We start from the raw sequence: 22,327 nt of genomic DNA on the forward strand, positions 1-22,327 counted from the left end.
TTATCAATTCGACAAGTTATGAACTTCGACACTAATCAAAATAGCAAACAAGCAAACAAGCAATTACAAGGGACTGAAATCAATCCCCGGCAACGGCGCCATTTTTGTTGATGTATATTTCCTTCCTAATGCTTGAATATATTTAGTATAATGGCACAAGCAAGGGTGTCGAATCCACAGGGACTAATTGGACCTATGTAATTACTTGTTTTGCAAGAACTCTATGAAATGAATCAAACTAGTCTAAATAGGCAGATTTGGAATATGAATCAAACTAGTCTAAATAGGCAGATTTGTTGTTGTAACTTGAAAGTGTAAGAAAATGAAGTAAACACAAATAAATGAATCAACAACTAATACAATGAGATAGTATCAATGGAAATGAAGCTAGGGATTCGATTTCACCATTGCTTAACTAAGTCCATGTTTGTTAAGTTAGTTTGTACTCATTCATCTACCTATTTCTTGAGTTTGTTTCACTTGGACATGATCAACCATATGATGTGTGGATTTGATCAATGATAAGTCACATTTTGTATACATTTATATCTTCATTATTTGGTGTCTTTGTGATTGTTTTGGATTAAACTAGTTGCATTTTACATTATTTGGTGTTAGTGTGCAGTCTTTGTGAAATTGGATTAATGGGAAGACATATGAAGTAAAAACATTCCAGAGAAGATGTGAAGTGTTAAGAGATGCAATTCAGCCATGTTGGGTGATTCTAAACAAAGCAAAAACATGGAAGTCGGCTATGTGGTTCCAACATCAAAACATGCATTCACATGCAAGTTCACAACTTTAGCCGTGCATTCCCTTGTCATCCCATCATTTTATGCATTTCTAGTACCAAATCAGATTCAACACCCAAACATGCATTCACATGCATGTTTGCAACTTTATGCCGTGCAAACCACATCCATTCCATCTCCCTTTTGCGCCATTAACACCCATTTCCATCACTTAATTCATTTCAGCCATTTTGACACCAACAAACACAATCATTCCATGCCATGCACTCCCATGTGTTTGCAAGTCAGATTATACACTTCTAAACACCAAACATGCAGTCACATGCATGCTAACATTCATCCCGTGCATTCCATCACCATTCTCATGTTTCATCTTTGCAGAAATCCACATGTTTTCACATTCCCCTTTTGTTATTCAACCATTATTTCAGAAATCCAACTCATTGTTTGTCCATGCCGTGTGATCCCTTTCCCTTTCCAGATTTGTTCAAAGCATTTTCTGGTGGTCTAATTCACTTTTGGCAGATTCCACTCACTTGTTGCAGCAAGAACACATGCATCCTTGATTAAATAAACCACATACCTGCAGTTCTTGTCCATCCCATGTGTCCACTACCTCAGAAACCCATCATTCCATCTGATTTATGCTCTGCCATCTGAGTTAAACAAATGCAAGATCCAATCTGAGTGTTGGAGACACATTCTTTTCCATAAAACAAGTCTCATTTGACATAACAAGGGGTCCGCAAGTTTCCTTCTTCAATTCAGTCCATTACACACTCTAAAACCTCTCCCATTTCACTCCATTCTCTGTCCATTTCTGTCCCAAGGGCAGAAACCATTCAAACAAAGGCAATCTAGTTCATCCGCACCACAATTGGAGAAGCAACATCAAGGAACTCTTCAAGGACTTCAACATCAGATTTGCTTTAAGGGTTCATTCTTATCAATTCTATGTTCATTCATGTTTTATATTTTTATGTCAAATCTCTTGTAAACATGAATTGTAACTAAGTGATAGGAGCATATTCATGCGACTTAAATGGCTTGTTCTCGTACATTTACGTTATGTTTCTTTAGTTATTTTAGTCCTTTATGCTTCTTTTGTGTGTTTTCAGGTTCTAAGGGCAAAGTATGCAAAAGGGTGCATTTTGGTGCATTTTGGAGTAGTTTGGGGCGTTAAATGGATTGCATATACTTGAAGCCAAGTAGATGGACGAAATTGAAGACCAAAAGAGGCCCTTTGTACCAGAAATTCACACCAACACATCCCATTTCAGATTGCATTCCAATCATTCCAGCCAAGCCACATGCACTCCCTTTAATTTATTCAACCTAGCTGTCAAAGCACATGCACATTCACCCTAATCATTCACATACACAATCTGCCATCATTCACACATTCATTCCACATACATTCCCTTCATATAAATCAGCCACATGCACCCATAATCATTCAACCAACTTTGCACATGCATTCATCATCATAACCTAGCTGTCATTCCACTTTAATCCACATGCATTCCCTTCACAAATCAGCCACATGCATCTCCCATCACCATTCCAGATTTCCACCAAGTTCCTAGCTGTCATATTCCCTCCTTTTTACCTATAAATAAGCATCCATTGCAGCCACAATGGATTCATTCCCATTCATACACAATTCATTCACCATTCACGCCAGAAATTCATCCCCTCTCTATAACACATCCATACTTCACCATCCTTCATATTTTCTGCCCAAAAAGAAGCCTTGAGGTCCCCTACATCCATCCCTATCCTAAACACATCATTCTACACCATCCATAACTCCCCATCCCTCCAAACCTATCCTTAGACCTTGTGCTACAACGAAGAGGAGGAGAAGAGTGCCTAAACGTTCATACAATTCAAGTTTGAGTTGTTGGAATGTTTAGGTGTTTCTTTTCCTCGATTCCAATGTTTAATTTCAATTCTCTTTGTTTTGTACGTATGAGGAACTAAACCCCCCCCTTGGCTAGGGGGGGATTCGAAATATATGTTTATGCTTGCATTTTGATTTGATTACTTCTAATTGCGTTTCATAAGTTGTGGATTCAATTTGTTTAACTGTTTGATTGATAACTTATTTATGTATGTTTATTGAGAGTATACGCTTAATTTTCATGCATGAATATGACGCTAGAATATAAGTGAGTTTCACCTAATAGTTACGAACTTATATTCACAAGTAGTGGAGGTTGCTTATAAACAATCGCGTTAAACGAATTCTTGGCATAAGTTTCATGCAATCATAGTAACGAATGCCTCGTCAACACTTATAATTTTCATAGAGCGTAATGATTCTTGCTTGTATCTCTATTATGCAATCATGTAGGGGACTTGTGGGAAATGTTTTGGGTTGTCGTATGCAATCATCCAATTCAATAACGTTAGGAAGATTTGAAGGTTAATTTAAGCGGACCTAATTAACCCGGGGTGATGAGTTTCATAATTTATTGAAATGCAATTGGAAATCTTTTTATTATGCAAGTGTAACATGTGTGGAGATGAACCCCTTGGCTAGCATCCATTCATTCCATTTCATCAATTTCATATTTACATTCTGTCTAGTTTGTTACTTTGTTTAGTTATTTCAATTTTCGTCAAAACAAAACCCCCCTTTACTTTCTTGTTCTATAGTGTTTAGAATCTGTTTAATTTGTGTTTTAAAGTGTTTTGAATCCACCTATAATCTCAAATTCGTCCAAATTTGTGTTTAAGGTCAGAAACTGCCTAGTTAGTGTTTTTAGGCAGTTTTGAGTCTTTTGAACTTGTTTTGAGTCCTTTGAGTCTTTGTATTGTCCAATATAGTTAGAAAGTGTTTTGATTTGTGTTTCTAAGTATTTTGATTCAAGTTTTCATCCAATTTCGTCCAAACTAGTGTAGGTGCTCAAAACTGCCCAGAAAGTGGTTTTTAGGCAGTTTTGAGTCTTCTAGTTGCTGTTTTGGGTTTTAGGTTTGTTTAAGTGTTTTAACTTTTAGTTTTGCATTCTTTGAGTCAAGTTTAGTTTTTTATATTGTGTTTTTAAGTTTTTAAGTCAGTTTCCAAGTGTTTAGCAATCCCTCCTAATCCCCGGTTAAGAACGACCCCTACTTATATCTATACTACAATTGTCAAAAAGAGGGTTAATTTGTGTGCGTATAATTCTCGCATCACTAAGCTTCCTCTAGGGATTCGATGTAACCTTGCAAAGTTTGCCATGTAATTAAGTTAGAATGCTCAGTTTGTCTATCTAGTTCTTGCTTCATTCTCTGTTATAATTGTGAATTTGTGAGTTGATTTGTATGCTTGATCTCCATTTGAGTTAACCACAAGTTATTTAGCCAAGATTAAAGCATACATCATGTCTAATTTTGGTGGATTTGTGAATGAATGAAGGGAAAGCTTGGCAAACATCCTGCCGAGTGTTCCCTTTGGTTTAGTGAACGTTTCTTGTGCATTACATACTCTAGATTATGAACCAAAGTTGCACATCACAATTAGGTTCAAGATTAGAGACATTTGATCAAATCCACACATCATATGGTTGATCATATCCAAGTGAAACAAACTCAAGAAATAGGTAGATGAATGAGTATAAACTAACTTAACAAACATGGACCTAGTTGAGCAATGGTGAAATCGAATCCCTAGCTTCATTTCCATTGATACTATCCCAATATATTAGTTGTTGATTCATTGGTTTGTGTTTATTTCATTTTCTTATGCTTTCAAGTTACAATAGCAAATCTGCCTAGTTTGATTAGTTTGATTCATTTCTTAGAGTTCTAGCAAAACAAGTAATTACATAGGTACAATTAGTCCCTGTGGATTCGACACCCTTGCTTGTGCCATTATACTAAATATATTCTAGCATTAGGAAGGAAATATACATCAACAAAAATGGCACTGTTGCCGGGGACTGATTTCAGTCCCTTGTAATTGCTTGTTTGCTTGTTTGCTATTTTGATTAGTGTCAAGGTTCATAACTTCTCAAATTGATAACTGGAAGTTGATTATATGCATATGTTCATGTGTGGATAAGGAACCCACTAACTAGTTTCTCATCATTCTTCGTTTTACAATCTATTTTGTTCCCAAGTATTTGTTTTGTTTTCAATTTCATCCAAAACCAATCCCCCTTTTCTTTGTTAAGTCATTTTAGTTAGAAAGTATCTTAGTTTGTGTTTTTAAGCATTTTGATTCATTCTATTACTCAATTTCGTCCAAAGTTACCAAAGTGCTCAAAACTGCCCAGAAAGTGATTTTAAGGCAGTTTTGAGTGTTTTGGGGCTGTTTTGAGTCTTTTGAATCTGTTTTGAGTCCCTTGAGTCTTTTCAAACGTTTTTAAGTTTATTCTTGTTCATTTCATTGTTGTTTGCTAGTTGATCTTTGTTCTTTTCATTGTTGTTTGCTTCTTGACTTTCATTCACACTTGTGTTACTTTGTTTCAGGTAGTATATGTCAAATAGACTTGTTGAGTTAGGCCAAAGAATTGAAAGGTTAAAGGGCCACACTTTGGACAACTTTGTGGCATCAAGTTCATCCTTTATCCTTGAGGAAGAGGAAAGGAATTCACCTAGTTCAACAAGTAAAGGATCTGAGCAAATTGATTGGGAAAGACACGAAGAGATGGCGGGCAACCAAGATGAACTTAGAGCTTTGGAGGACTTTGCTCAACCAATCATACCAAATTCACCTTCATGCATCTTGCTGCCCACAGAAGCTAGAAACTATGATCTCAAATCTTCACATTTCCATATGTTTCCTTCATTTTATGGCTTACCTAATGAAGGCCCTTTAGCTCATATTAAAGAGTTTTACAATGTTGTGAGTGGTTTACCTTTGCAGGGAGTAAGTGAAGCAAACTTGAGGATGAGAGTGTTTCCTTATACCTTGAAAGATAAGGCCAAGAGTTGGTTGATGACTCTAACACCAGGTTCCCTCACCACATGGGATGCCGTGGCTAAGAAGTTCTTGGAGAAGTTCTTTTCCACTCAAAAGACAGCCACATTAAGGGGACAAATCTTCAATTTCAAACAAGATGATGGAGAACCTTTCAATGAGTGTTGGGAGCGTTTTAAAGGCCTCTTGATACAATGTCCACACCATGGGTTACCTTTTCACTTACAAATGCAAATTTTCTATGATGGACTAACCCAAAATTGTCAATCAACTGTTGATAATGCAGCAGGTGGAGCATTGAAGAAAAAGAATGCTCAAGAGTCATATAACATTTATGAGATGTTGGGGTCTAATGCTCAACACAAAGATTTAAGGGGTAAGAAAGTTGGAGTCTATGAAACAAGTTCTAACCATGAGCTTTTGTTGCAGGTAGCTAACCTAGAAAGGAAGCTTGAATCCGTGCTCAATATGGTGCCAAAAACTAATGAAGTGTGTGCCATTTGCAACATACCAAGCCATCCTACTCACCAATGTCCATCTAGGGAGGCTTACCCCGAGTATGTTCAAGAACAAGTGAATCTCATGAATTCTTACAACCAAAGGCCAAGGAATGATGTGTATTCCAATACATATAACTCAAGTTGGAGAGATCATCCTAACCTTTCATGGAAAAACAACAATCAATTCCAAAATTTCCAACCAAAACCTGCCCCTACCCTTGAGGACACAGTTAAATTGTTAGCCCAAAATACCTTGCAATTCCAACATTCCACCAATAGCACTCTCCAACAACATTCAGCAGCCCTAACCAAAATGGAAACACAATTGGGGCAGATTGCAGATGCTTTGAACCAAAGAGAAGTTGGAAAGTTTCCAAGCCAACCTGTGATACTCCAAAGGAACCAAGAGCAAGCCAAAGCAATCACTACACTTAGAAGTGGTAAGGTTATTGATAATAGAGTTGGCAATGAAGTTACTGATGAATTTGATCATGTGAATGCAGGTGTTACTCAAGGAGACAATGAGAAACCAAACGAGGAACCAAGCCATGCTACTTCCTCACTTGAAGCACCAAATCTTCACAAGGCTGAGAAACCATACACTCCACCAATACCATTCCCTGGAAGACTTGCCAAGAGCAAGCAGGATAAGTCATTCAAAGAAATTTTTGATATACTAAGCAAAGTGAATGTTAACTTACCTTTGCTTGATGTCATTAGGAACATGCCAGCATATGGGAAGTTCTTCAAGGAGTTGAACAGTTACAAAAGGAAGTATGGACCACATGAGAAGGTAGTGGTGTCTGTGAATGTGAGTGCAGTTTTGCAAAGAAAACTTCCACCAAAGCTCAAGGATCCAGGAAGTTTCTCTATCAACATTACCATAGGGGACAAGAAAGTAGAGAAGGCAATGCTTGATTTGGGTGCTAGCATCAACTTAATGCCTTATTCAGTGTACCTTCAACTAGGTTTGGGAGATTTGAAAGCCACCACCATTTCATTACAACTTGCAGACAGATCTGTGAAATATCCAAGAGGTATAGTAGAAGATATTCTGGTTCAAGTTGATAAACTAATCTTGCCTGCAGATTTTGTAGTATTGGACATGGAAGAAGCTCCTATACATGATCGTGAGTTGCCTATATTGCTTGGGAGACCTTTCATGGCCACGGCCAAGACCATCATTGATGTGCAAAATGGACTCCTCACTATGACAGTGTTAGGAGAGACAGTTCAATTCAAAGTGTTTGAATCTCTTTCTCATCCTTCTTCATCCCTTGATTGTTATGCCATTGATGTGCTTGATTCACTTGTATTCTCTAAGTTCTTGCAGGCACAATCGAATGAACCATTACAAACTGTTTTGAGTCAATCTCAAGATGAGTTTGATGAAGAAGATGCACTCATGGAAGAATTAGCTGCATTGGATGCATTAGCATTGTATCCTTTGAATGTTTCACCTCTGTTAGAGCCTTTAGAACCATCAATGTCACATTTAACTCCTTCTACTGTTAAGGCACCAAAACTTGAACTTAAACCACTTCCACCACATCTAAAATATGCATATCTAGCTGAATTTGAAACTCTTCCAATTATCATAGCTTCTGATCTCACCCCAATTGAAGAAGATAAACTAATTAGGGTGTTAAAAGAGTTCAAATCAGTTTTTGGTTGGTCTATTGCAGATATCAATGGAATAAGCCCTACCATGTGCATGCATAGCATTCTTTTGGAGGAAGGGGCAAAGTCAACCCGGGAACCACAAAGGAGGCTCAACCCACACATGAAGGAAGTGGTTAGGAATGAAGTGTTGAAATCATTAGATGTGGGGATCATATATCCCATTTCTGATAGCAAATGGGTGAGTGCCATTCAAGTGGTGCCTAAGAAGGTGGGAATCACAGTGATGAAGAATGAAAACAATGAGCTTGTGCCCACAAAGCCCACTGCGAGTTGGCGTGTTTGCACCGATTACAGGAAGTTGAATTCTAGCACTAGAAAAGATTATTTTCCTATGCCTTTCATAGATCAAATGCTTGAGAGATTGGCAGGTTACTCACATTATTGTTTTCTGGATGGTTACTCAGGTTATAATCAAATTGCAATCGCTCCGGAGGATCAAGAGAAAACAACCTTTACTTGCCCCTTTGGCACATTTGCATATAGGAGAATGCCTTTTGGACTTTGCAACGCTCCAGCAACATTCCAACGATGCATGTTGGCCATCTTTTCTGACATGGTAGAAAGGTTCATTGAGGTATTTATGGATGACTTCTCAGTGTTTGGTTCTTCTTTTGATGAATGTCTTAACCATCTATCGTTAGTACTTCAAAGATGTCAGGAAACAAATTTGGTTCTCAATTGGGAAAAGTGCCAATTTATGGTGAAACAAGGAATTATGTTGGGGCATGTGATCTCTAGCAAAGGAATGGAGGTAGACAAAGCCAAAATTGACGTCATCACCAATATGGTAGCCCCCACCACTGTGAAGGGAGTAAGAAGTTTTTTGGGTCATGCGGGTTTTTATCGTCGTTTCATTAAGAACTTTTCAATGATCACTCGTCCATTATGCAATCTGTTAGCTAAAGATGTTGTATTTCATTTTGATAAGGCTTGTATGGATGCATTCAATACTTTGAAAAATGAACTAACCTCGGCCCCTATTATTATGGCACCAGATTGGTCGTTACCTTTTGAATTAATGTGTGATGCCTCTGACTATGCTGTTGGTGCAGTTTTAGGGCAAAGGGTGAACAAACTTCCACATGTGATCTACTATGCAAGCCGGACTCTGCATGATGCTCAACTTAACTATTCCACAACTGAAAAGGAGTTGCTTGCTGTTGTTTTTGCATTAGAAAAGTTTAGGTCATATCTTGTGGGATCTAAAGTTATTGTGTTTTCTGATCATGCAGCCATTAGGTATTTGATGACAAAGAAGGATGCTAAACCACGCTTGATTAGATGGATACTCTTACTACAAGAGTTTGATTTGGAAATTTGAGATAAGAAGGGCAGCGATAATGTTGTGGCTGACCATTTGTCTAGGCTTAATGAAAACCATGGAGTTGGACAACCTTTGCCCCTAAATGAATCATTTCCAGATGAACAACTCTTTGTTGTTCAAGAAAAAAAACCATGGTATGCAGATTTTGTTAATTATCTTGCTTGTGGTGTAATTAGAAATGACATTTCTTTTCAGGAAAGAAAGAAGTTCCTGGCCATGGTAAAGCACTACGTTTGGGACGAACCATATTTGTTTAAATATTGCCCTGATCAAATCATTAGGAGGTGTGTTCCAGAGAGTGAGCAACAAAGCATCCTAACATTTAGCCATACCTTGGCATGTGGAGGACATTTTGGTGCCAAAAAGACATCTCTAAAGGTTTTACAATCTGGTTTCTTTTGGCCTACTTTATTCAAAGATGCTTTTGACTTTTGTTCTAAGTGTGATAGGTGCCAGAAAATGGGGAACATTAGCCGAAGAAATGAGATGCCATTGAACAACATTTTGGTGGTGGAGCTCTTTAATGTTTGGGGAATTGACTTCATGGGACCATTTCCATCCTCTTTTGGCTACTTATACATATTAGTGGCAGTGGATTACGTATCCAAATGGGTTGAAGCCATTGCTACACGAACTAATGATCATAAGGTTGTGTTGAATTTTCTTAAAGATGTGATTTTTTGTAGGTTTGGAACTCCAAGAGCTATTATTAGTGATGGTGGTAGCCATTTCTGCAACAAACCCTTTGAATCCTTGATGAAGAAGTACAACATCAACCTCAAAGTGGCAACCCCGTACCATCCTCAAACCTCAGGACAAGTGGAGATTAGCAACAGGGAGATCAAGAACATTTTGATGAAGACTGTGAGCCCTACAAGGAAGGATTGGTCATTGAGGTTGAATGATGCACTCTGGGCATATAGAACAGCATACAAGACCCCCATTGGCATGAGTCCTTATCGCCTTGTGTTTGGGAAGGCTTGTCATTTGCCAATGGAGCTTGAACACCGTGCATATTGGGCCATCAAGAAGTTTAACTTTGATTACAAGGATGCTGGAATAGCAAGGAAGCTCCAACTTAATGAGTTAGAAGAACTTAGAAATGAGGCATATGAGAATGCCAAAATCTACAAGGAACGGACTAAGCTCTATCATGACAAGGCCATCCTAAGGAAGGAGTTTCACCAAGGTATGAAAGTACTTTTGTATGACTCACGTTTGAGACTTTTTCCAGGAAAACTGAAGTCTAGGTGGGTGGGACCATTCAAAGTAGTGCAAACATTTCCCCATGGAGCTGTGGAGATAGAGAACATGAAGAATGGCACCTCTTTTAAAGTCAATGGGCAGCGATTGAAACCATATTTGGAGAAAGTGGAGGAAGAGTCAGTGTATCAAGTGGTAGATTTTCTTGAGTTTACAACACCATGAACAAGCTACCATGTCTTGCCTAGACATTAAATAAAGCGCTTGCTAGGAGGCAACCTAGTGTGGTTTGTGTTCTTTCCTTATTTTGTGTTTATGTTATTTCCATTCCATATTCTTTGCCTATTTACTTTGCATACAATTTTAAGCATCGAGGACAATGCTTAGTTTAGGTTTGGGGGTGTGGGATGGAAAGTTTGTGTGTTGTATTTGTTTATGTGTTAGTTCGGTTAAGAGTGTTGAAAGTTTGTATTTTGTGTTGTTTTATGTGTTTGTTTTAGTTAAGTATGTTTTGCTTTTATTTTGTTCAATTTGTGTGGGTTTGTTTTAGTTAATTGTGTTTTGCTTACTAATATGAATGTATATGAGGGTTATGTTTGAAAATAAACGATTGGGTTGCTATGAAAAAGTGTTGCATCTTGTTGTCATGTATAAAGCTTTGACTCTTGGAATTATGATGATAGAGGTACCATACTTAAATTCTGGAAGAAGAATAGTGGAGACTACCCTAGTGAGTTATTTTGAGCCTAATTGATTCTTTGAGAGGGTTTAAAGTGTTTCTACTCCTATCTTTTTCTTTCAATTTCACTCTAAATGATCTCATTACTTCTATTTTGTTTGGATACTAAGAATCATCCTCCTTTGCAGATACCATGTGTTTAGTGTCATTCATGAATGAACTCAATGAGATGATGTTAGGCTATGCATGTTTAACTACTAAAAGGCTTAAATCCGACCCATTTGTGTGCTCCATTCACCCTTGTTGCAGCCAAACACTTTAGCCTAATTCTTTCATCACCCACACCATAATCTACCCATTCTAGCCCATTACAAGCCATACCTTATAGTTTGGGGAATACCAATGTGATGAAGACTAAGGGCAAATTGAGTTATAGAGCAAGATTGTGGCGTGTACCGAGGGCACCTATGTTGAAAATGTTTCTAAAAAAAAAAAAAAGAAAAAAAAAAAAAAAAAAGAGAGGATCAAAGTGGATACAAATTCCAAATCGCCTAATTATAAAGCATAGGGCCTGGACGCCAAAAACAAAAGAAGACAAATGCCAGTGAAGAGCCTCAAAGACACTTTGGTATGCCCCAAACTCTAGCATTTCATATCAAGTCTTTCATAACCTATACCCTAAGCCTTGCATTACAACCTGGAGAAAGACCTAGCTGATCATTGAGGATGTATTCATGGGTGATGGTAAGTGTGTGTGTTATCTATATTCTTAGTATTTGATTCATTTCATGAGATCTACTCAGAAACTGTGCTTCCATTTCAGATTTCATATGTGAGAATTTTGATTTCCTTTACATAATTTCACTCATATATGTTGTTGAGAGACTAAACCTTAAGATCTGAGTGAAAACTTGAGTGGAAGCTGTGAGGAGTAGAGTTGAGGCGAATTCTATCTTAAGCATTTGGGTATGGTGACCTTGAAGTTGTAAGACATTGAGAAATATCTTTATACGTTACAATTAATACGATTCTTTGAAGTGGCAAACTTTTGAGTTGAATGTATGACAAAACCTTCATTGATTCTTATTAGTTTGTTTAAAGCATGCTTTAACCAAATTGTTTGCAGTGTTTGTAGATGTTTGTGGGTGTCATCACTGTAAACCCTCAGGAGACACAACTCCTCCAACTAGGGACACCTAGGGGTTCAAAGGCTTGTTGCACATGCTCAGTGCAATCGTTTAGCCAGCGAAAGTGGTTTAGTTATATGTTTGTGTTTTGTGTGTTTTAGTTTTAAGTTTGCTCGAGGACTAGCAAAAGCCAGGTTTGGGGGTATTTGATAAGTCACATTTTGTATACATTTATATCTTCATTATTTGGTGTCTTTGTGATTGTTTTGGATTAAACTAGTTGCATTTTACATTATTTGGTGTTAGTGTGCAGTCTTTGTGAAATTGGATTAATGGGAAGACATATGAAGTAAAAACATTCCAGAGAAGATGTGAAGTGTTAAGAGATGCAATTCAGCCATGTTGGGTGATTCTAAACAAAGCAAAAACATGGAAGTCGGCTATGTGGTTCCAACATCAAAACATGCATTCACATGCAAGTTCACAACTTTAGCCGTGCATTCCCTTGTCATCCCATCATTTTATGCACTTCTAGTACCAAATCAGATTCAACACCCAAACATGCATTCACATGCATGTTTGCAACTTTGTGCCGTGCAAACCACATCCATTCCATCTCCCTTTTGCGCCATTAACACCCATTTCCATCACTTAATTCATTTCAGCCATTTTGACACCAACAAACACAATCATTCCATGCCATGCACTCCCATGTGTTTGCAAGTCAGATTATACACTTCTAAACACCAAACATGCAGTCACATGCATGCTAACATTCATCCCGTGCATTCCATCACCATTCTCATGTTTCATCTTTGCAGAAATCCACATGTTTTCACATTCCCCTTTTGTTATTCAACCATTATTTCAGAAATCCAACTCATTGTTTGTCCATGCCGTGTGATCCCTTTCCCTTTCCAGATTTGTTCAAAGCATTTTCTGGTGGTCTAATTCACTTTTGGCAGATTCCACTCACTTGTTGCAGCAAGAACACATGCATCCTTGATTAAATAAACCACATACCTGCAGTTCTTGTCCATCCCATGTGTCCACTACCTCAGAAACCCATCATTCCATCTGATTTATGCTCTGCCATCTGAGTTAAACAAATGCAAGATCCAATCTGAGTGTTGGAGACACATTCTTTTCCATAAAACAAGTCTCATTTGACATAACAAGGGGTCCGCAAGTTTCCTTCTTCAATTCAGTCCATTACACACTCTAAAACCTCTCCCATTTCACTCCATTCTCTGTCCATTTCTGTCCCAAGGGCAGAAACCATTCAAACCAAGCCAATCTAGTTCATCCGCACCACAATTGGAGAAGCAACATCAAGGAACTCTTCAAGGACTTCAACATCAGATTTGCTTCAAGGGTTCATTCTTATCAATTCTATGTTCATTCATGTTTTATATTTTTATGTCAAATCTCTTGTAAACATGAATTGTAACTAAGCTTCCTCTAGGGATTCGATGTAACCTTGCAAAGTTTGCCATGTAATTAAGTTAGAATGCTCAGTTTGTCTATCTAGTTCTTGCTTCATTCTCTGTTATAATTGTGAATTTGTGAGTTGATTTGTATGCTTGATCTCCATTTGAGTTAACCACAAGTTATTTAGCCAAGATTAAAGCATACATCATGTCTAATTTTGGTGGATTTGTGAATGAATGAAGGGAAAGCTTGACAAACATCCTGCCGAGTGTTCCCTTTGGTTTAGTGAACGTTTCTTGTGCATTACATACTCTAGATTATGAACCAAAGTTGCACATCACAATTAGGTTCAAGATTAGAGACATTTGATCAAATCCACACATCATATGGTTGATCATATCCAAGTGAAACAAACTCAAGAAATAGGTAGATGAATGAGTATAAACTAACTTAACAAACATGGACTTAGTTGAGCAATGGTGAAATCGAATCCCTAGCTTCATTTCCATTGATACTATCCCAATATATTAGTTGTTGATTCATTGGTTTGTGTTTATTTCATTTTCTTATGCTTTCAAGTTACAATAACAAATCTGCCTAGTTTGATTAGTTTGATTCATTTCTTAGAGTTCTAGCAAAACAAGTAATTACATAGGTACAATTAGTCCCTGTGGATTCGACACCCTTGCTTGTGCCATTATACTAAATATATTCTAGCATTAGGAAGGAAATATACATCAACAATCAAATGTCTCTAATCATGAACCTAATTGTGATGTGCAACTTTGGTTCATAATCTAGAGTATGTAATGCACAAGAAACTTTCATAAAACCAAAGGGAATAACTCAGCAGGATGTTTGCTAAACATTCCCTTCATTCATTCACATATCTACCAAGATTATGCATGATGTGTGTTTTAATCTTGGCTACACAACTTTGTGATTAATTCAAATGATGATCAAACATTAAAATCAACACACTAAGTCACCATTAAATCAGAGAATGAAACAAGAAATAGATGGACAAACTGAGCATTCTAACTTAATTACATGGCAAACTTTGCAAGGTTACATCGAATCCTTAGAGGAAGATTAGTTACACTTCATGTTTACAAAGGTTTAACATAAAAATAAATAACATGAGTGAACATAAGATTAAGAAGGAGAAACCCTTGAAGCAAAACTGATGTTGAAGTCCTTGAAGAGTTCCTTGGTGTTGCTTCTCCAAATGTGGTGCGGATGAAGGTAGAATGGTTATGTTTGAATGGTTTCTGCCCTTGGGACAGAAATGGACAGAGAATGGAGTGAAATGGGAGAGGTTAAGTGTGTGTAATGGACTGAATGAAGAAGAAAACTTGCGGAACCACTTCTTGTGTGAAATGAGACTTGTTTTATAGAAATGAATGTGTCTCCAACAATCAGATTGGATCTTGAATTTGTTTAACTCAGATGGCAGTGCATAAGTGATGGAATGATGGGTTTCTGAGGTAGTGGACGCATGGCATGGACAAGATCTGGAAAGATGTGGTTTGTTTAATCAAAATGCATGTGCCCTTGCTGCAACAAGTGAGTGGAATCTGCAAAGGTGAATTGTTTGTACAAATTCTGGAAAGGTGAAATAGGCACACGGCATGGACAAAGGGATGAGTTGGATTTCTGAAATGATGGCTGCAAGGAGTGGTTTGTTTAATCACAATGCATGTGAATTTCTGCAAAGATGAATTGAACCACCAGAAATTGTTTGTACAAATCTGGAAAGTTGAAGAAAATACACGGCATGGGATGATGGAATGAGTATGAGCATGCATGTGAATGCATGCTTTGGTGTTTAGAAATGCATAATCTGACTTGGAACCACATGGGATTTGCATGACATGATTGTGTTTGTTGGTGGAAATATGGCTGAATGTTTTAGGCTAGGGAGTACACGGCACAAGCCATGTGGAATAATAAGAAATCTGCATGTTTTTGCCTTCTTTAGAACCACCCAATGTGACTCTAATGCACCACTTTCCTAATCACATCTTCTCTTGAATTTCAGCAGCCACATTAGTCCTAGATTCCTCATATTTGGACTTCAAATTAATTCCCAAGAACCCTTTCCAAGTTTGGAATAATGCTCAGCTACCAAAAGGAATGTTTTTACTTTATTTGCCTTCTCATTGATCCAAATTCACCCTTGGCTGCACACTAACACCAAATAATGTAAAATGCAACTAGTTTAATCCAAAACAATCACAAAGACACCAAATAAGGAAGATATAAATGCATGCAAAATGTGACTTATCACTTGTATCTCTATTATGCAATCATGTAGGGGACTTGTGGGGAATGTTTTGGGTTGTCGTATGCAATCATCCAATTCAATAACGTTAGGAAGATTTGAAGGTTAATTAGTGCATCACGGTTAACTTGGGGTGTTGAGAATTCATGGTTTATTGAAATTCAATTGGAAATCTTTTTATTATGCAAGTGTAACATGTGTGGAGATGAACCCCTTAGCTAGCAATCCATCACATTCATACTTACAATCTGTTTTAATTAGAATCTGTGCAATTAGTTTAATTTCGTCCAAAACTCAATCCCCCCTTACTCTAATGTCCAAATTAGTTAGAAAGTGTTTTAGTTTGTGTTTATAAGTGTTTTGATTCAATTTGTTATACAAATTCGTCCAAATACCAAAGTGCTCAAAACTGCCCAGAAAGTGTTTTCAAGGCAGTTTTGAGTGTTTTGGGTGATGTTTGAGTCTTTTGGTTTGTCTTAGTGTTTTAAGTGTTTAGTTTTGCATTCTTTGAGTCTAGTTTAGTGTTAAAGTGTCTTAGTTTGTGTTTCTAAGTGTTTTGATTCAAGTTATTACCCAAATTCGTCCAAAGTACTCAAAGTGCTCAAAACTGCCCAGAAAGTGTTTTTAAGGCAGTTTTGAGTGTTTTGGTGCTGTTTTGAGTCTTTTGGTTTGTTTTGGTGTTTTAAAAGTTTAGTTTTGCATTCTTTGAGTCTAGTATAGTGTTTTATATTGTGTTTTTACGTTTTTGAGTCAAATCCAAGTGATTAACAATCCCTCCTAATCCCCGGTCCTGAACGATCCCTACTTACATATCTATACTACAATTGTCAAAAAAAAGGGTTTAATTTGTGTGCGTATAATTCACACATCAAATTTTGGCGCCGTTGCCGGGGATTAGCAAATTTGCTAATCCCTTGGATTGTTCGTTTCTGTTATGTATTTTAGTTTTAGTTTTTTTTATTTGTGTTTTGTTTGTTGAATTCAAGTACTAGAGAAGCAGAACATGGCACTTGATAATGCTTCTCTATTGTCACAGCTCATGGAAAGGTCCCAAATGCAAAGCGTTGATATATTTGAAGGATATTGGCAGCCACTTCATATTCAATATGCCCAACAAGAAGGATATTGGCAGCCACTTCATATTCAATATGCCCAACCAAACTCAAGTTCGTCAATAGATTATAATGAAAAGCTTAATGAATTAATTTGTTTGGTGCAGGGCTCACAAAATCAACTCGAGAAGGCTCAACAAGGAGAATATTGGCAACCATATGAGGAGTTCTATACAACACCTATGCAGCCACCACAACCTACCCAAACAAATTCAAGTGAGTCTTTGTATAATGATACGGTTAGTAAGTTACTCACCAATTTGTCTCAGGGGCAAGAAGATCAAAACAAAGCAAGGCAAAATCAAGACAAAAGGTTGGACCACTTGGAAAAGCAAATTGGGCAGATAGCGGAGTTCATAGGACAATTTCAAGACCAAGGCAAACTCCCTATTTCAACCATGGCAAATCCGAAGGAGGATGAAGGACTGCAATTTGAGGAAGAGGAACACAACCAAGCCACGGCAAGGGAGGAAACACCTTTGCCGCAGGCACCTATTGCACCTACGCCATCCAATTCAGGTATGGTTGTTCCAAAGTTAATTATTTCTAACCCCGTTGCACTGAATGTCCCTATTCCTTGCAGGCTCATGCAATCCAAGGAAGAAGAGGGTGAGAAAGGCATCTTCGAATCCTTTCCAAAGAATCAAGAGCAAGATGTGACTGAGGAATGTCTAGAATTCATCAAAGAGGATATACTTGAGACAACAATTCGCAAGGAAATTGGATTCCATGATACATGACAAGTCATAACGCTCAAAACACCAAATCTAGCTGAAATTTCTAGTCTTGCAACTTTCGAAGGGGTGTTTATTCTTGAGTTCATGTCGGAGCACACAGGTAAGCCACCTCCCCGAATTTCAATTTTGATTTATACTAATATGTTGTTAATGATTCAGGCACCCACTTTAGAATTTAAACCATTACCGGATCATTTCAAGTATCACCTTCCATTCAAAGATCAAGTCCATGCCGTTTGATTTAAAAAAAAAAAAAAAAAGAAAAAAAAAAGAAAATAAAATAAAAGAATGTAGCCTTCACAAAGGTTGTGTACGTGAAGACCCACTATGTGGCGAAACTCTCGGAGCAGAAGGCATCGGAGCGGAAGGCATCGGAGCAGGAGGCATCGGAGCTAGAGCATTCCAGGCCTCAATACTGGATGGAACGCTGGATGACCCAGGAAAAAGGTGCCTCTGGAAGAAAGACGCAAGCCTTTGACGGTCACTTTGCATTCGACCTTGAGATTCTTGCAGCTCATCAAGCTTCCTCTTCATGCTCGACAAATAGTTATTTGCAAGCATGTGCAAACTTCTATTCTCGTACTTAAGCTGGTTGATCTCCTGCTTAAGATTTTCCACCTCTGCCATCAACGATTCTACTTGGCGGGACCGAGCAAGCAAGCGTTGGCCCATGTTGGACACAGAGCCCGCACACTGAACACTGAGAACGAGGGACTCTTGAACGGCCAACTCATCGGACCGTCCTGAAAGCAGCTGACTATCTTTGGGAGTGAGGAGGTTCCTAGCTACTATTGTAGCTGTTGTTGCATCCTGCATCACTGAGTCTTCACTTGTAAGAGGACCGTTAGAAGATAAGAAAGAAGGGCGCCATACGTTACCTTGACGCGGCGCGCCCGTATCACTGCTGAGACTCAATTCTAAGCTAAGGTTCGATGGGTTTGCCATTTTTCAAAAGTGTTCAAAGAGAAGGGTGTTGTGAAAATTACTTGACACACAAATTAAACCCTATTTGTGACAATTGTAGTAATGAAGTAAGTAGGGATCGTTCTAACCGGGGATTAACTAGGGGTGCTAAAACCTCTAAACTGACTTAGAAACACAAAAATAAACTTAAAAACGTTTGAAAAGACTCAAGGGACTCAAAACAGATTCACAAGACTCAAAACAAGCTAAAAACTCTCAAAACTGCCTAAAAACACAAACTGGGCAGTTTTGACACTAAACTCAACTTTGGACGAAAATTAGGTTTGGGCTTGACTCAAAACACTTAAAAACACAAACTAAACAGAATTAAAACACTCTAAGACAAGAAAGTAAAAGAGGGATTTTTTTTTGGACGAATTTAGACTAAAAACAAACAGAAACTAAACTAGGCAGATTTGGGCGAAATTGGACCTTCTTATGACTCAAAATGCTTCAAAACACAAGATAAGACAGATTCTAAGCCTAAGACTTAACAAAATATGGGGGGATTTGTGTTTGGACGAAATTCAATTAAATGGACAGATTGTAAAGCAAATTGATGTAAACCAATGGATAATGGAATGGCTAAGGGATTCTTCTCCACACATGAAATATATGCAACTTAAATCAACTTCCAGTTATCGATTCGACAAGTTATGAACCTCGACACTCCAAGTTAATTAGGTCCGCTTAAATTAACCTTCAGATTTCCCTAAGATCATTGAATTGAATGAATATGCATTGCAACCAAATTATTCCTAACAAGTTCTCTATATGAACAGCATGATAAAGATACAAGTTAGAATCATTACGTTCATTGGAAACCATAAGCATCAACAAGGCAATTGTAACTATGAAAAGCATGATACTTTCGCCAGGAATCTACTCAACACGATCATGACTAGTGACCTTCACTACTTGTGGATATAAACTCATAACGATTAGGTGAAACAAATTCATATCCTCGCACCAGATTCAAGCATGCAAATTAAGTGTGCACTCTCAATCAACATACAAGAATAAGTTCTAAATCACATAGTTAAACAGATTGTATTCATGACTTATGCAACGATAACTGGAGTAATCAACTTATTTCACATATATATCCATGGTTTCGAATACACCCTTAGCCAAAAACGAATTTAGCCAATCATACTCAGAGCAAAACAGAGATTACATGAATTAGACATTGAAATATAAGAGAGAATACACCTAAAATCGTTCAACAACTCAGAATGAAGAACCAAACAATTTTGCGCATCTGTCTCCTTCCTCTTGCTTGCGGCAAATTGGATGGGGATGAATTCTGGGACGTTTTGATGATGTAGAACGGTTTGTGGGACGTTTAGAGACACGGCAAGGGATGTAGGATGGGTGTGGATGAGTGTTTGATGGTTGGGAAGTGGTGGAATGGCTGATTGTATCTCTAGGTTGAAGAATGGTGTTTTGGGGTCAATGGATGCGGCTGGAATAGAATGGACGAATTTTGATGATGAATAAGTGATGTGAAGGGTTTGTGAAATTTCTGAATGAATTTGTGATGCTTGCAACTGCCTTATTTATAGGGCTAGGAAGGGTTTAGAACTTAGTTGAAAACAAGAGGTTTTGTACCAGAAATTCTATACATGAAACACTTAAAGGATATATGTGTGTAGCTTGGACAAGGTAGGACGGCTTGGACAACTGCCTTATTTATAGGGCTAGGAAGGGTTTGTGAAAGCATATTTATGCACCTTAGTTTAGCTTGTTCTTGTGCATTTAAAGTGTTTTTCCTTAGTAAAGTAGTCTTTTAAGCTAGTTTTATGTATTTTCAGGTTTTAAGGGCAAAGTATGCAAAAGGATGCATTTTGGAGCCTTTTGGAGCAAATTAGAGCTTGGAATGGACATCATATGCTTGGAGCCAAGAGGATGGACGAAATTGAAGATTTGAAGATAATGTTTCCTACTCAAACAAGGTTTCCTACTTGAAGTAGGAAAGTCAAAATCCAAATGGTTTCAAGAGAAGCAACAAAGAAGTTTTCCAAGTCCAAGAAGGAAAAGGAGTCCAAGATGAAGAAGGAATGATGAAGACAAGGTTTCCTAATCCTAATAGGCAAAGTTTCCAAGTACAATGAGGAGTCCTTATCCATTTAGGGCACCTTATCCATTTAGGACACCCTATCCTATCCTTGCCGTGGGTTTTATCCAATTCCCCTTAGTTTTAGGGCTTTCTAGAAGCCCTAAACATTATCCCTAAGCTTTGCCGCACCCTTATCCCTTTTTCCCTACAAATTTGGCACTTAAAGCATGATTTTAGGAACCTTATCTTATCTCCTACAAAGGTGGCGCCCAAACCCTTCTAGAAATCTGATTTCCCTTGCCTTGCAAGGCATTCTAGAAACCTTATCACCTTATCCCATACCTGCCACACCTAGGAAGCATTATCCCTCTCTATTTCTGATTTCTAAGCCTATTTCCTAGTGGATTTGGGTTATTCAAGTCCATATCTGATTACCCTAGGGTTTTAAGTGCCTATAAATACTCATATTAACCCCTAGATCAGATCACCACCTCTCATACACCTTCATTCACTCCAGAAATTCGTCCAAACTTCTCCACACACTTGCCGCAGCCACCAAACACCTTTCTCCCTAGTTTTAGACCTTTGCCGCACCATCCCCTTCCCCTAAACACTACTACATCCCTCCATAACCATACATCCATACACCTAAGGCCCTAAAACCTGTCCCTAGACCCTTGCCGCACCAAGGAGGAGGAGAAGGAAGCTCGGAAGTTCATGCAATTCAAGTTCACGTCGCTGGAATTTCTAGGTGTTTCTTTTCCTTTGAATTCAATGTTTAATTTCAATTCTCTTTGTTTTGTGCGTATGAGGAACTAAACCCCCCTTGGCTAGGGGGGATTCGAAACACATGTTTATGCTTGCAATATGATTTGATTACTTCTAATTGCGTTTCATAAGTTGTGAATTCAATTTACTTATCTATGTGAATTACATTGATTTGTGTGTGTTGGTTGAGAGTGCACGCTTAATTATCATGCATAAATTGGATGCTAGGATATAAGGAAATTTCACCTAATCGTTATGGAATTATATTCACAAGTAGTAAAGGTTGATGATCTCAATCGCGTTAAGTAAATTCTTGGCATAAGTTTCATGCAATCATAGTAACAAGTGCTTCGTCAATGCTTATGGTTTTCATAGAACTTAATGATTCTTGCTTGTATCTCTATTATGCAATCATGTAGGGGACTTGTGGGGAATGTTTTGGGTTGTCGTATGCAATCATCCAATTCAATAACGTTAGGAAAATCTGAGGGTTAATTAGTGCAATTCACAGTTAATCTGGGGCGTTGAGAATTCATGGTTTATTGAAAAGCAATTAGAAATCGTTTTGTGTGCAAGTATAACATGTGTGGAGATGAACCCCTTAGCTAGCTTCCCATCCATTCATTAAATCCAAATTCGTTTAAAATCTGTTCGTTTTACAAAGTTTTAAGTTTTGTTTTCAAATTCGTCAAAATCAAAATCCCCCTTTACTTTGTTGAGTCATAATAGTTAGAAATCACTTTAGTTTGTGTTTTTAAGTGTCTTAGGTCAAGTTAAAACCAATTTTCGTCCAAAGTTG

At 37.8% G+C, this 22,327-nt stretch overlaps 1 pseudogene; it reads right to left on the reverse strand.

Annotated features, from left to right (window-relative positions):
• Nucleotides 1-5,759: 5,759 nt before the first annotated feature.
• On the reverse strand, nucleotides 5,760-5,870 carry LOC125473374 (annotated as a pseudogene).
• Nucleotides 5,871-22,327: the final 16,457 nt, after the last annotated feature.

This window comes from the organism of the source record quoted next, unplaced genomic scaffold (genome assembly GCF_019419815.1).
Source record: "Pyrus x bretschneideri cultivar Hongxiangsu unplaced genomic scaffold, Pyrus_bretschneideri_v1 Contig84, whole genome shotgun sequence".
NCBI classification, from domain to species: Eukaryota; Viridiplantae; Streptophyta; class Magnoliopsida; order Rosales; family Rosaceae; genus Pyrus; species Pyrus x bretschneideri.